Source organism: Humulus lupulus, chromosome X (assembly GCF_963169125.1).
Source record: "Humulus lupulus chromosome X, drHumLupu1.1, whole genome shotgun sequence".
Taxonomy (NCBI): domain Eukaryota; kingdom Viridiplantae; phylum Streptophyta; class Magnoliopsida; order Rosales; family Cannabaceae; genus Humulus; species Humulus lupulus.
The window spans coordinates 192,707,190-192,717,215 of NC_084802.1; the positions used below are offsets into that span (position 1 = coordinate 192,707,190).

General features: G+C 33.5%; 1 long non-coding RNA gene across 1 annotated transcript; it reads right to left on the minus strand.

The window, feature by feature from the left end:
• Positions 1-776: 776 nt before the first annotated feature.
• LOC133804472 (uncharacterized) lies at positions 777-7,594 on the minus strand. Its single transcript, XR_009878501.1, has 2 exons — positions 6,513-7,594; positions 777-1,880 (listed from the first exon to the last, which is right to left on the minus strand). It is a non-coding gene; the product is annotated as an uncharacterized LOC133804472 (long non-coding RNA).
• Between the last annotated feature and the right edge of the window lie 2,432 nt (positions 7,595-10,026).

Below are 10,026 nucleotides of genomic sequence, written 5' to 3' on the forward strand. Positions count from 1 at the left end.
CATTGCTTTGGGAGTTTTGTGAGGAATTCAGGCTGCCAAAAGGATTAGCAGCTATTGGAGACTCCAAAACCAATCAAGGATTTCAAATTCAGTAAGTTAACTCTCATTTTCCTAAGTTTTATGTCTTTTTGAGTGTGTGTTGCGATTTTGAAGCTTTGGTTTTGAATTCTGATTTAGAGTAACTTTGGAATGAATAGCATGATTTTTTGAGGATTATAAATCATTTATAATCTGGTCGTGGGTTCAATTGTCGTTGGTATTTTGGAGTTAATTGTGGGTTTTAGATTTTTGGGGTCTAAGTTGATATTGAAGTGCAATAATGGCAATATAGGAATCTTGGTGTTTTAGTGCGTTTTTGAGGTCTTTTATTGTTGTTTGAGGTGATTTGTGCTCAAAATTTGCTAGAAGTGCATGGTTGGGGTTGATTTTGGGTTTGGTTATACTGGGGAAATTGTAACTGTAACGTCCCTAAGGTAGGGTACGTCTGCCACATACTCGTAATTCTAGGGTTTACGAGTATGTAAGGCACTTGACCAAAAGAATTAAATAAAATGATACGAAGAAATACAGAAAAATTTAAAACTTTTATATAAACTTATTAGTAGAAATTATTACACGCATGAATACTTTAAATTTAAGGCAGCCATATGAAAACTCTAAACCATTATTGCATTGCTACTGAGTCCGTGCTCCACAAGTTGCTCAACAGCTAAAGCCACACCTGGAAAAATGTTGGAAAATAACATAATGAGCTAACGCTCAGTAAGCAAATCTCATGCATACACATACACATGAATGTCGTGAGTTTGTAGTGCACATATACTAATATGCTGACTTATATACTTATGAATTTCATTTATTGCTCATGCACTTTCAAACTTTACTTTTATGCTCTTTCTTTTAGTTTCACATTTTTATGGGCCCAATATCACTTGTGCACACTGTTTGATTCAGCCAATGCCTGCAGGGCTTGTTACACATATCATATAGAATCCCATGGGTTCTCCTCCGGCTAGCCATCATCTCAGCTAGGCTCATCATAACACTCATTTCATCGTTGCCATAGCTGCCATACTTATTACACATATGGAGGAGAAAGACGGAAACATGGCAAACATATCTGAATGGTCAACTCTGACCTAGCCCACACTAGTGGGCAGCCACTATAAGTCTTATAGACTTCCGTCTTCTTTACTGAACTTACTTGATTGCTTCATCGAAACAGTGGCACCCTTTTTAACATCTTATTATCACTTTGCTTAAGCCTTGTGTCATTAAAATGTTTAACTTTACATAAAACTTTTCAAGGCATTTCATAACTTTTTTCATATTCATATGCATGGTCTTATATCACATAATAATGTATCACATAACTGTACATGCCATGCATACATGCTGATGCTGAAATGCCAATGTTCATGTTCATGATTCATGTTGATGGTATTCAATCAAGGCATTGTATCACATCTCATATAACTCAAAACATCTTTAGTCATAATACATGAAGCTTTGGGTTGGTGGCGTTGTTATACCTTAACGTAGAGCTATGGCTCAGGTCTAAGGTTTCCAGCCTAAAAACTTAAACGCTTCATATATCATAACATATAACAAATCATGAACATAGAGTAATCCACATATCCATCAACATAAGAACACATACTTGCACATAATTCATATCATTCTTAACCAAGTAAGACATCTTTCACATATCACAGAATTCATCAATTACATATCACACAACACCCTTATGGTGTTCATATAACCATTCTTCACATACTTATCATATGCATCATCATCATACCATACTTAACTCATCAGATGTACACAATCAATGTAGTCATGCATCTTACACTTAAGCACAAAAGGTGAGATTTACTTACCTTAGGTCCTTAGCTTATTTTAAAATTCCTCACCAAGAGTCAATCAATCAAATCCATACAAATCCTATTCAAGGCACATCATTTATTAAATTCTATCAAAATCATAAATATACACTATTGATAGTGTATATTAATAATACCAGAAACTATATAAATGATAATAATAAATTATTATCAACGTAATGCAAATAACTCTTCATATAAAACCATGCTTTAAACCTTGCTCATAAGATAATGTACCCTTATGATAATAATAATAATAATCCCAACAAAAATAATAATTATCGTCTATAATTAAACTTATTTCGATATTAATAACAAAATACTTCAATAGCAATACGTATATGGATGTATATATTCAAATAGTCATTTTATAAAAGAAATCATATTTTTAACATAAAGTTGTAATAATCAATATAATGATAATAATATAAATATAAATATTTATATTATTATTAATTAGTCATAATATCAATTCCAGTGATATAATAAATATACTTTCTCCAAACTTCACTGGTCTTACAAATATCAATAACTGTAAGAAACTAATATTTGATATTATTTTAATATTCAAATATTAATATACAATAATAATGGTTAGATAATAGGTTTACTATAAATCATACTTTTCATATATATATATATATATATGAATCTGTATTCTTGATTTACTTAACAAAATAATAACAATAATAATTAAAATTACTTAATCATAATAATTTCCATATTAATATAAAATCAATTAAATATGTATTTTTATACTTTATTTAATATCTAATATTTTCTAGAAAATTAGACAGCACAACGGCTATAAAGTGGACAATTCCAAAATCAAAACCTGTATCAAAAATATATATAATCCCAGACAGCCAGTAAATTACAGAAAATATTCCATATATCAATAATATATAATTATATACTATAAATACACATAATAACAATTACTCTAATCAATCACAATTAAATCACAATATATAGGTTAAAGAAATTATACCAAAATGATCGGGTTCCACAATAAGTCAAACGATGATTTTCTGAGACTCAAAACGTACTTCGGAACCTCGAACACTAAGTTTCGACCGTCGATCTACGGTGGATCGCGGTGGCTCGTGGTGGGCCCACCACCCAACTATGGTAGATGTAGGAACAAGTTATTGGGTTTTGAAGCCCACAACACGAGGAACACGATGGTGGTGACGGATCGGCAAACGGATGCCCGAGGTGGCCGAATCGCAACTTTAAAGTCGCGGGGTGGCCGAACTTAAATCGAGTGGTTGAGGCGTTTAATCGGCGAGTGAGCTCTAGATTCCCGCGTGGGTCGATAGTTCGGAGGCCTCTGAATCCAACGGTCCAGCGCGTGGCTAAAAATGGTGGCCGGAAAGTACTCCTGCGTCGTCGGCAACAGTGATACGTAGAGGAGAGAGAGAGAGAGAGAGAGAGAGAGAGAGAGAGAGAGAGAGAGAGAGAGAGAGAGGGGTTTTCTGAGGAGAGAGAGAGAGGGGCTCGGGTAAAATGAAAGGCTGAAGCCTTTTATTTTATTTTATTTTATTTATTTATTATTATTTTTTTTAAAATTACACTTGGACCCAAAATATTAAAATTCTTTTCAAATAAGTCCTTTAGCAAAACTTTCTTAATTTTATAAAAATCCCCAATTAAAATTATATGACATTCGGGTCCTATACTTGACTACTCAAGTTTCTCTCTCTTTAATCTCATTAAAAACATAAAATGATATTTTAAACACTATTTTTCCATTACTATTTCTTAAATTTGTAAACTTGTACATTTTATGTATTAAAACTCTGATTTATAATAAAAAAATGTATAATGAAAATGTTGGATATTACAATCCTTCCCTCGTTAAAATAATTTCGTCCTCGAAATTTCAAACTAAATTTGATAATCGGAGACAAGAACTACCATTACAAATAAACAGAACAACATTTCACAGCATAAGATTTCATACACAACACTTACTTTCATCCCGAAAACAAAACTTATTCCTGACTTGTAATCCTTATCATATATAAAAAGGCGAGGATGTGTAAACACCTCACATGAGGACTACAATATAGAAAGAAAGGAAATAAGCTATAACAATAGTATAAATTACAATGAATGTATACGAAAATACAAACGAATCCTCCTCATCCATACTTTTGAACACAAACCACATAACGTAAGAAGAGAAGATGACCATCATCATGAAAACATCCTTGATATTCATCTTTTACAGTCAATTTTTTTTTTTTTTTTTGGCATAAAATTAGATAACTAGAAAACAATTATATAGCCGATGAAGATTATTCTTTAAAACCAAGTCTTTATGAAACCCTTTCGTTGTCAAAACCGACCGCTTGCCCTGAATGAGAAATAGTGAGATAGGCCATTCATTAGGTACCATTTCAGAAAAGCCTGACTCTCATTATTTCTCTAAGAAAACATTTAAAAATCAATTTTTTTTTTTTTCCAAATGTATAAAATAATAAAGGGCATATTGATACTATGCTAGAATGCAAATAACCGTGGCCACTCGGAAATTCACACACTTAGCTTAGTATCCCTTCATTGAATAAAACATGGGATAAGTCTTGACTGACCAATCCACCACTTCATCTACGAAAACGAATAATTCTCACATGTCTAATAAGTTAGACATGTCTCATTTCAACACCTATACCAATAATACTCAGTCATCACTTCACACAAGTAATACATTATCTTACTTTCGGGATAAAACAGCTAATATACTATAATTTAATCGCCGAAAGTAATTCACACTACAGAGTAATTCAGTAAATAACATTTATCACCTCGATTCATTCAACAATTTACAAATTGTTTCCATGTTCAAATCAGGATCGCAAAATCAATAGAAGTGATTTCCATGTCGACAACATCTAATAAGTTTGACTTTCATCATCAGAGAGGATAGCGTAACACATTGAACAAGATAAAATCTGTGATATCTATCTTGAAAACAAACAAATTCAAGGATCCAATGACCCAACAGTTCAACAAATTTTTCTATAAATAAAATTCATCACATACACACTAAAACACAATCAATCTCAAGCTTTTGAAAACCAAATCATTATTACTTCCGTCCATTACTCAAGCTAAGCAACCCATGGCATCCTCATCATCTCAGCTGAACTTAGACCTAACTTTAGCTTTACCTGAGCCAAATCTTCCCACTATCGAATCTTCACCACAAATTTCTGCACCCCTACCACAGCTAATGGTGTATCCTCCAGTACACATCCCAGAACGAAATACTCAATTTCCCAGAGTTTGGCTTCCCAAATTTTATTCTGATACTGGCCTTGTCACAGTGGAGGATTCAGCTATGCTCGATAAAAAGGTGGCCATTAGTATAGGTCAAAGCATACTCACCCCTAAAGACCAAATAATTTTATCCCATAGGTCAGACCTACAAGCTGTAAAAGATTCCTTAGTTCTTACCACTCAGGCGGCAGCATCGGTCTCAAACCTAGGCCAACGGGTTCTTGCAAGAGAACAAGAGGTTGACCACTTGAAAAGGTATATAGAAACACAAAAACAAGAGATGATAACCATTAGAAATGCCAACAAGGCATTGACTCGAGAGAAGGAGAAGTTGGTTAAGGAGAATGGGACTTTAACTACACTTCTTGCTAACTACTCAGTCGATATGAAGGAAAAATTTCAGACACTGCAAACTACTGGGGAGACCCTTAGAGTTGAACAACAAAAGTTGATTGACGAGGTAGAACGTGTCCAAAACCCCAATCCTTAATAGATTATGTATTTTTTATTTTTTTTTATCTATATATTACTACTGTTTCACTAAAGTCTCTTATTGTGTGTGCTCTCAGCAACAACCTAAAACTTTGCTCTCCAAAACACTAACCTGACATATTAACCCTTAACACACTAACTGAACTGATAGATCACTTTCAAAGCTTGAGAATATCAATTAATAATCCAAACATCGACATCGATAAATCATCAATTATTTATCACATCAATAATAAAGGCATGCATTCAGATAAATAACAAACTTCAATTTCTCTACCGTGCATGAGAATATTCATTTAATCCAAACTCATACTTATATCATGGAAACTCAAACACACAATGAGTTTCTAATACAATTATACAACATCATTAACATACATTAACTAAAATATGGATAAATTATACTAACCATTAACGTGTGGCTTGTCTTGTGGCGGAACTCAGTAGCATTTCAGATCCCAAAATCTAATAACATAACGAGTACACGACATCTACAAACTCAAAGCTCTGATACCATTTGTAACGTCCCTAAGGTAGGGTACGTCTGCCACATACTCGTAATTCTAGGGTTTACGAGTATGTAAGGCACTTGACCAAAAGAATTAAATAAAATGATACGAAGAAATACAGAAAAATTTAAAACTTTTATATAAACTTATTAGTAGAAATTATTACACGCATGAATACTTTAAATTTAAGGCAGCCATATGAAAACTCTAAACCATTATTGCATTGCTACTGAGTCCGTGCTCCACAAGTTGCTCAACAGCTAAAGCCACACCTGGAAAAATGTTGGAAAATAACATAATGAGCTAACGCTCAGTAAGCAAATCTCATGCATACACATACACATGAATGTCGTGAGTTTGTAGTGCACATATACTAATATGCTGACTTATATACTTATGAATTTCATTTATTGCTCATGCACTTTCAAACTTTACTTTTATGCTCTTTCTTTTAGTTTCACATTTTTATGGGCCCAATATCACTTGTGCACACTGTTTGATTCAGCCAATGCCTGCAGGGCTTGTTACACATATCATATAGAATCCCATGGGTTCTCCTCCGGCTAGCCATCATCTCAGCTAGGCTCATCATAACACTCATTTCATCGTTGCCATAGCTGCCATACTTATTACACATATGGAGGAGAAAGACGGAAACATGGCAAACATATCTGAATGGTCAACTCTGACCTAGCCCACACTAGTGGGCAGCCACTATAAGTCTTATAGACTTCCGTCTTCTTTACTGAACTTACTTGATTGCTTCATCGAAACAGTGGCACCCTTTTTAACATCTTATTATCACTTTGCTTAAGCCTTGTGTCATTAAAATGTTTAACTTTACATAAAACTTTTCAAGGCATTTCATAACTTTTTTCATATTCATATGCATGGTCTTATATCACATAATAATGTATCACATAACTGTACATGCCATGCATACATGCTGATGCTGAAATGCCAATGTTCATGTTCATGATTCATGTTGATGGTATTCAATCAAGGCATTGTATCACATCTCATATAACTCAAAACATCTTTAGTCATAATACATGAAGCTTTGGGTTGGTGGCGTTGTTATACCTTAACGTAGAGCTATGGCTCAGGTCTAAGGTTTCCAGCCTAAAAACTTAAACGCTTCATATATCATAACATATAACAAATCATGAACATAGAGTAATCCACATATCCATCAACATAAGAACACATACTTGCACATAATTCATATCATTCTTAACCAAGTAAGACATCTTTCACATATCACAGAATTCATCAATTACATATCACACAACACCCTTATGGTGTTCATATAACCATTCTTCACATACTTATCATATGCATCATCATCATACCATACTTAACTCATCAGATGTACACAATCAATGTAGTCATGCATCTTACACTTAAGCACAAAAGGTGAGATTTACTTACCTTAGGTCCTTAGCTTATTTTAAAATTCCTCACCAAGAGTCAATCAATCAAATCCATACAAATCCTATTCAAGGCACATCATTTATTAAATTCTATCAAAATCATAAATATACACTATTGATAGTGTATATTAATAATACCAGAAACTATATAAATGATAATAATAAATTATTATCAACGTAATGCAAATAACTCTTCATATAAAACCATGCTTTAAACCTTGCTCATAAGATAATGTACCCTTATGATAATAATAATAATAATCCCAACAAAAATAATAATTATCGTCTATAATTAAACTTATTTCGATATTAATAACAAAATACTTCAATAGCAATACGTATATGGATGTATATATTCAAATAGTCATTTTATAAAAGAAATCATATTTTTAACATAAAGTTGTAATAATCAATATAATGATAATAATATAAATATAAATATTTATATTATTATTAATTAGTCATAATATCAATTCCAGTGATATAATAAATATACTTTCTCCAAACTTCACTGGTCTTACAAATATCAATAACTGTAAGAAACTAATATTTGATATTATTTTAATATTCAAATATTAATATACAATAATAATGGTTAGATAATAGGTTTACTATAAATCATACTTTTCATATATATATATATATATATGAATCTGTATTCTTGCTTTACTTAACAAAATAATAACAATAATAATTAAAATTACTTAATCATAATAATTTCCATATTAATATAAAATCAATTAAATATGTATTTTTATACTTTATTTAATATCTAATATTTTCTAGAAAATTAGACAGCACAACGGCTATAAAGTGGACAATTCCAAAATCAAAACCTGTATCAAAAATATATATAATCCCAGACAGCCAGTAAATTACAGAAAATATTCCATATATCAATAATATATAATTATATACTATAAATACACATAATAACAATTACTCTAATCAATCACAATTAAATCACAATATATAGGTTAAAGAAATTATACCAAAATGATCGGGTTCCACAATAAGTCAAACGATGATTTTCTGAGACTCAAAACGTACTTCGGAACCTCGAACACTAAGTTTCGACCGTCGATCTACGGTGGATCGCGGTGGCTCGTGGTGGGCCCACCACCCAACTATGGTAGATGTAGGAACAAGTTATTGGGTTTTGAAGCCCACAACACGAGGAACACGATGGTGGTGACGGATCGGCAAACGGATGCCCGAGGTGGCCGAATCGCAACTTTAAAGTCGCGGGGTGGCCGAACTTAAATCGAGTGGTTGAGGCGTTTAATCGGCGAGTGAGCTCTAGATTCCCGCGTGGGTCGATAGTTCGGAGGCCTCTGAATCCAACGGTCCGGCGCGTGGCTAAAAATGGTGGCCGGAAAGTACTCCTGCGTCGTCGGCAACAGTGATACGTAGAGGAGAGAGAGAGAGAGAGAGAGAGAGAGAGAGAGAGAGAGAGAGGGGTTTTCTGAGGAGAGAGAGAGAGGGGCTCGGGTAAAATGAAAGGCTGAAGCCTTTTATTTTATTTTATTTTATTTATTTATTATTATTTTTTTAAAAATTACACTTGGACCCAAAATATTAAAATTCTTTTCAAATAAGTCCTTTAGCAAAACTTTCTTAATTTTATAAAAATCCCCAATTAAAATTATATGACATTCGGGTCCTATACTTGACTACTCAAGTTTCTCTCTCTTTAATCTCATTAAAAACATAAAATGATATTTTAAACACTATTTTTCCATTACTATTTCTTAAATTTGTAAACTTGTACATTTTATGTATTAAAACTCTGATTTATAATAAAAAAATGTATAATGAAAATGTTGGATATTACAGTAACTCTCAAATTGGGGAAGAACAAGAACTTTCTAGGATCGTTTTGTGTTTCTGGCGACCTAGTGCGACTGTGCTAGTGTCCCAGAAACCAAAGAATTTTGGTTGGGATTAAGGTACCGAGCCTACGGGTGCGACCGCGCCAGTACCCCATAAAGTCCAAACTTTATGCAGACGCGACCGTGCCAGGGGTAGGCATGACCGCGCTAGGTGTGGCGTGCTGCCCCTTTGGCACACCCACATGGGGCCATTTTTTAATGAGCATGCCTTGGTGCTTGATCATTAGTCAAGTCTTGCACCAAGCAACCTCATGGGATAGGGTAGTGGCAGTTTTGTAATATTGCATATGTCTCCCAGACAAAAATCATATATGTTCCTGGGAAGCCTTTATTTCCCTAGAAGGCTCCTTAGGGGGAGGTGACCTGGTGACTTAGGGAAGCACCATGGCCATCAGCAGATAGGGGCCAAAGCTGTGTACTCCCTTGCCCTATCAAGGCTATATATTAATGAAATAACATTTATCCATACTTGTCCCTGTGTGCGTCCCTGTTGCTTATGTGTTACTTGTTTGTTACCTTCGTTGGGCCA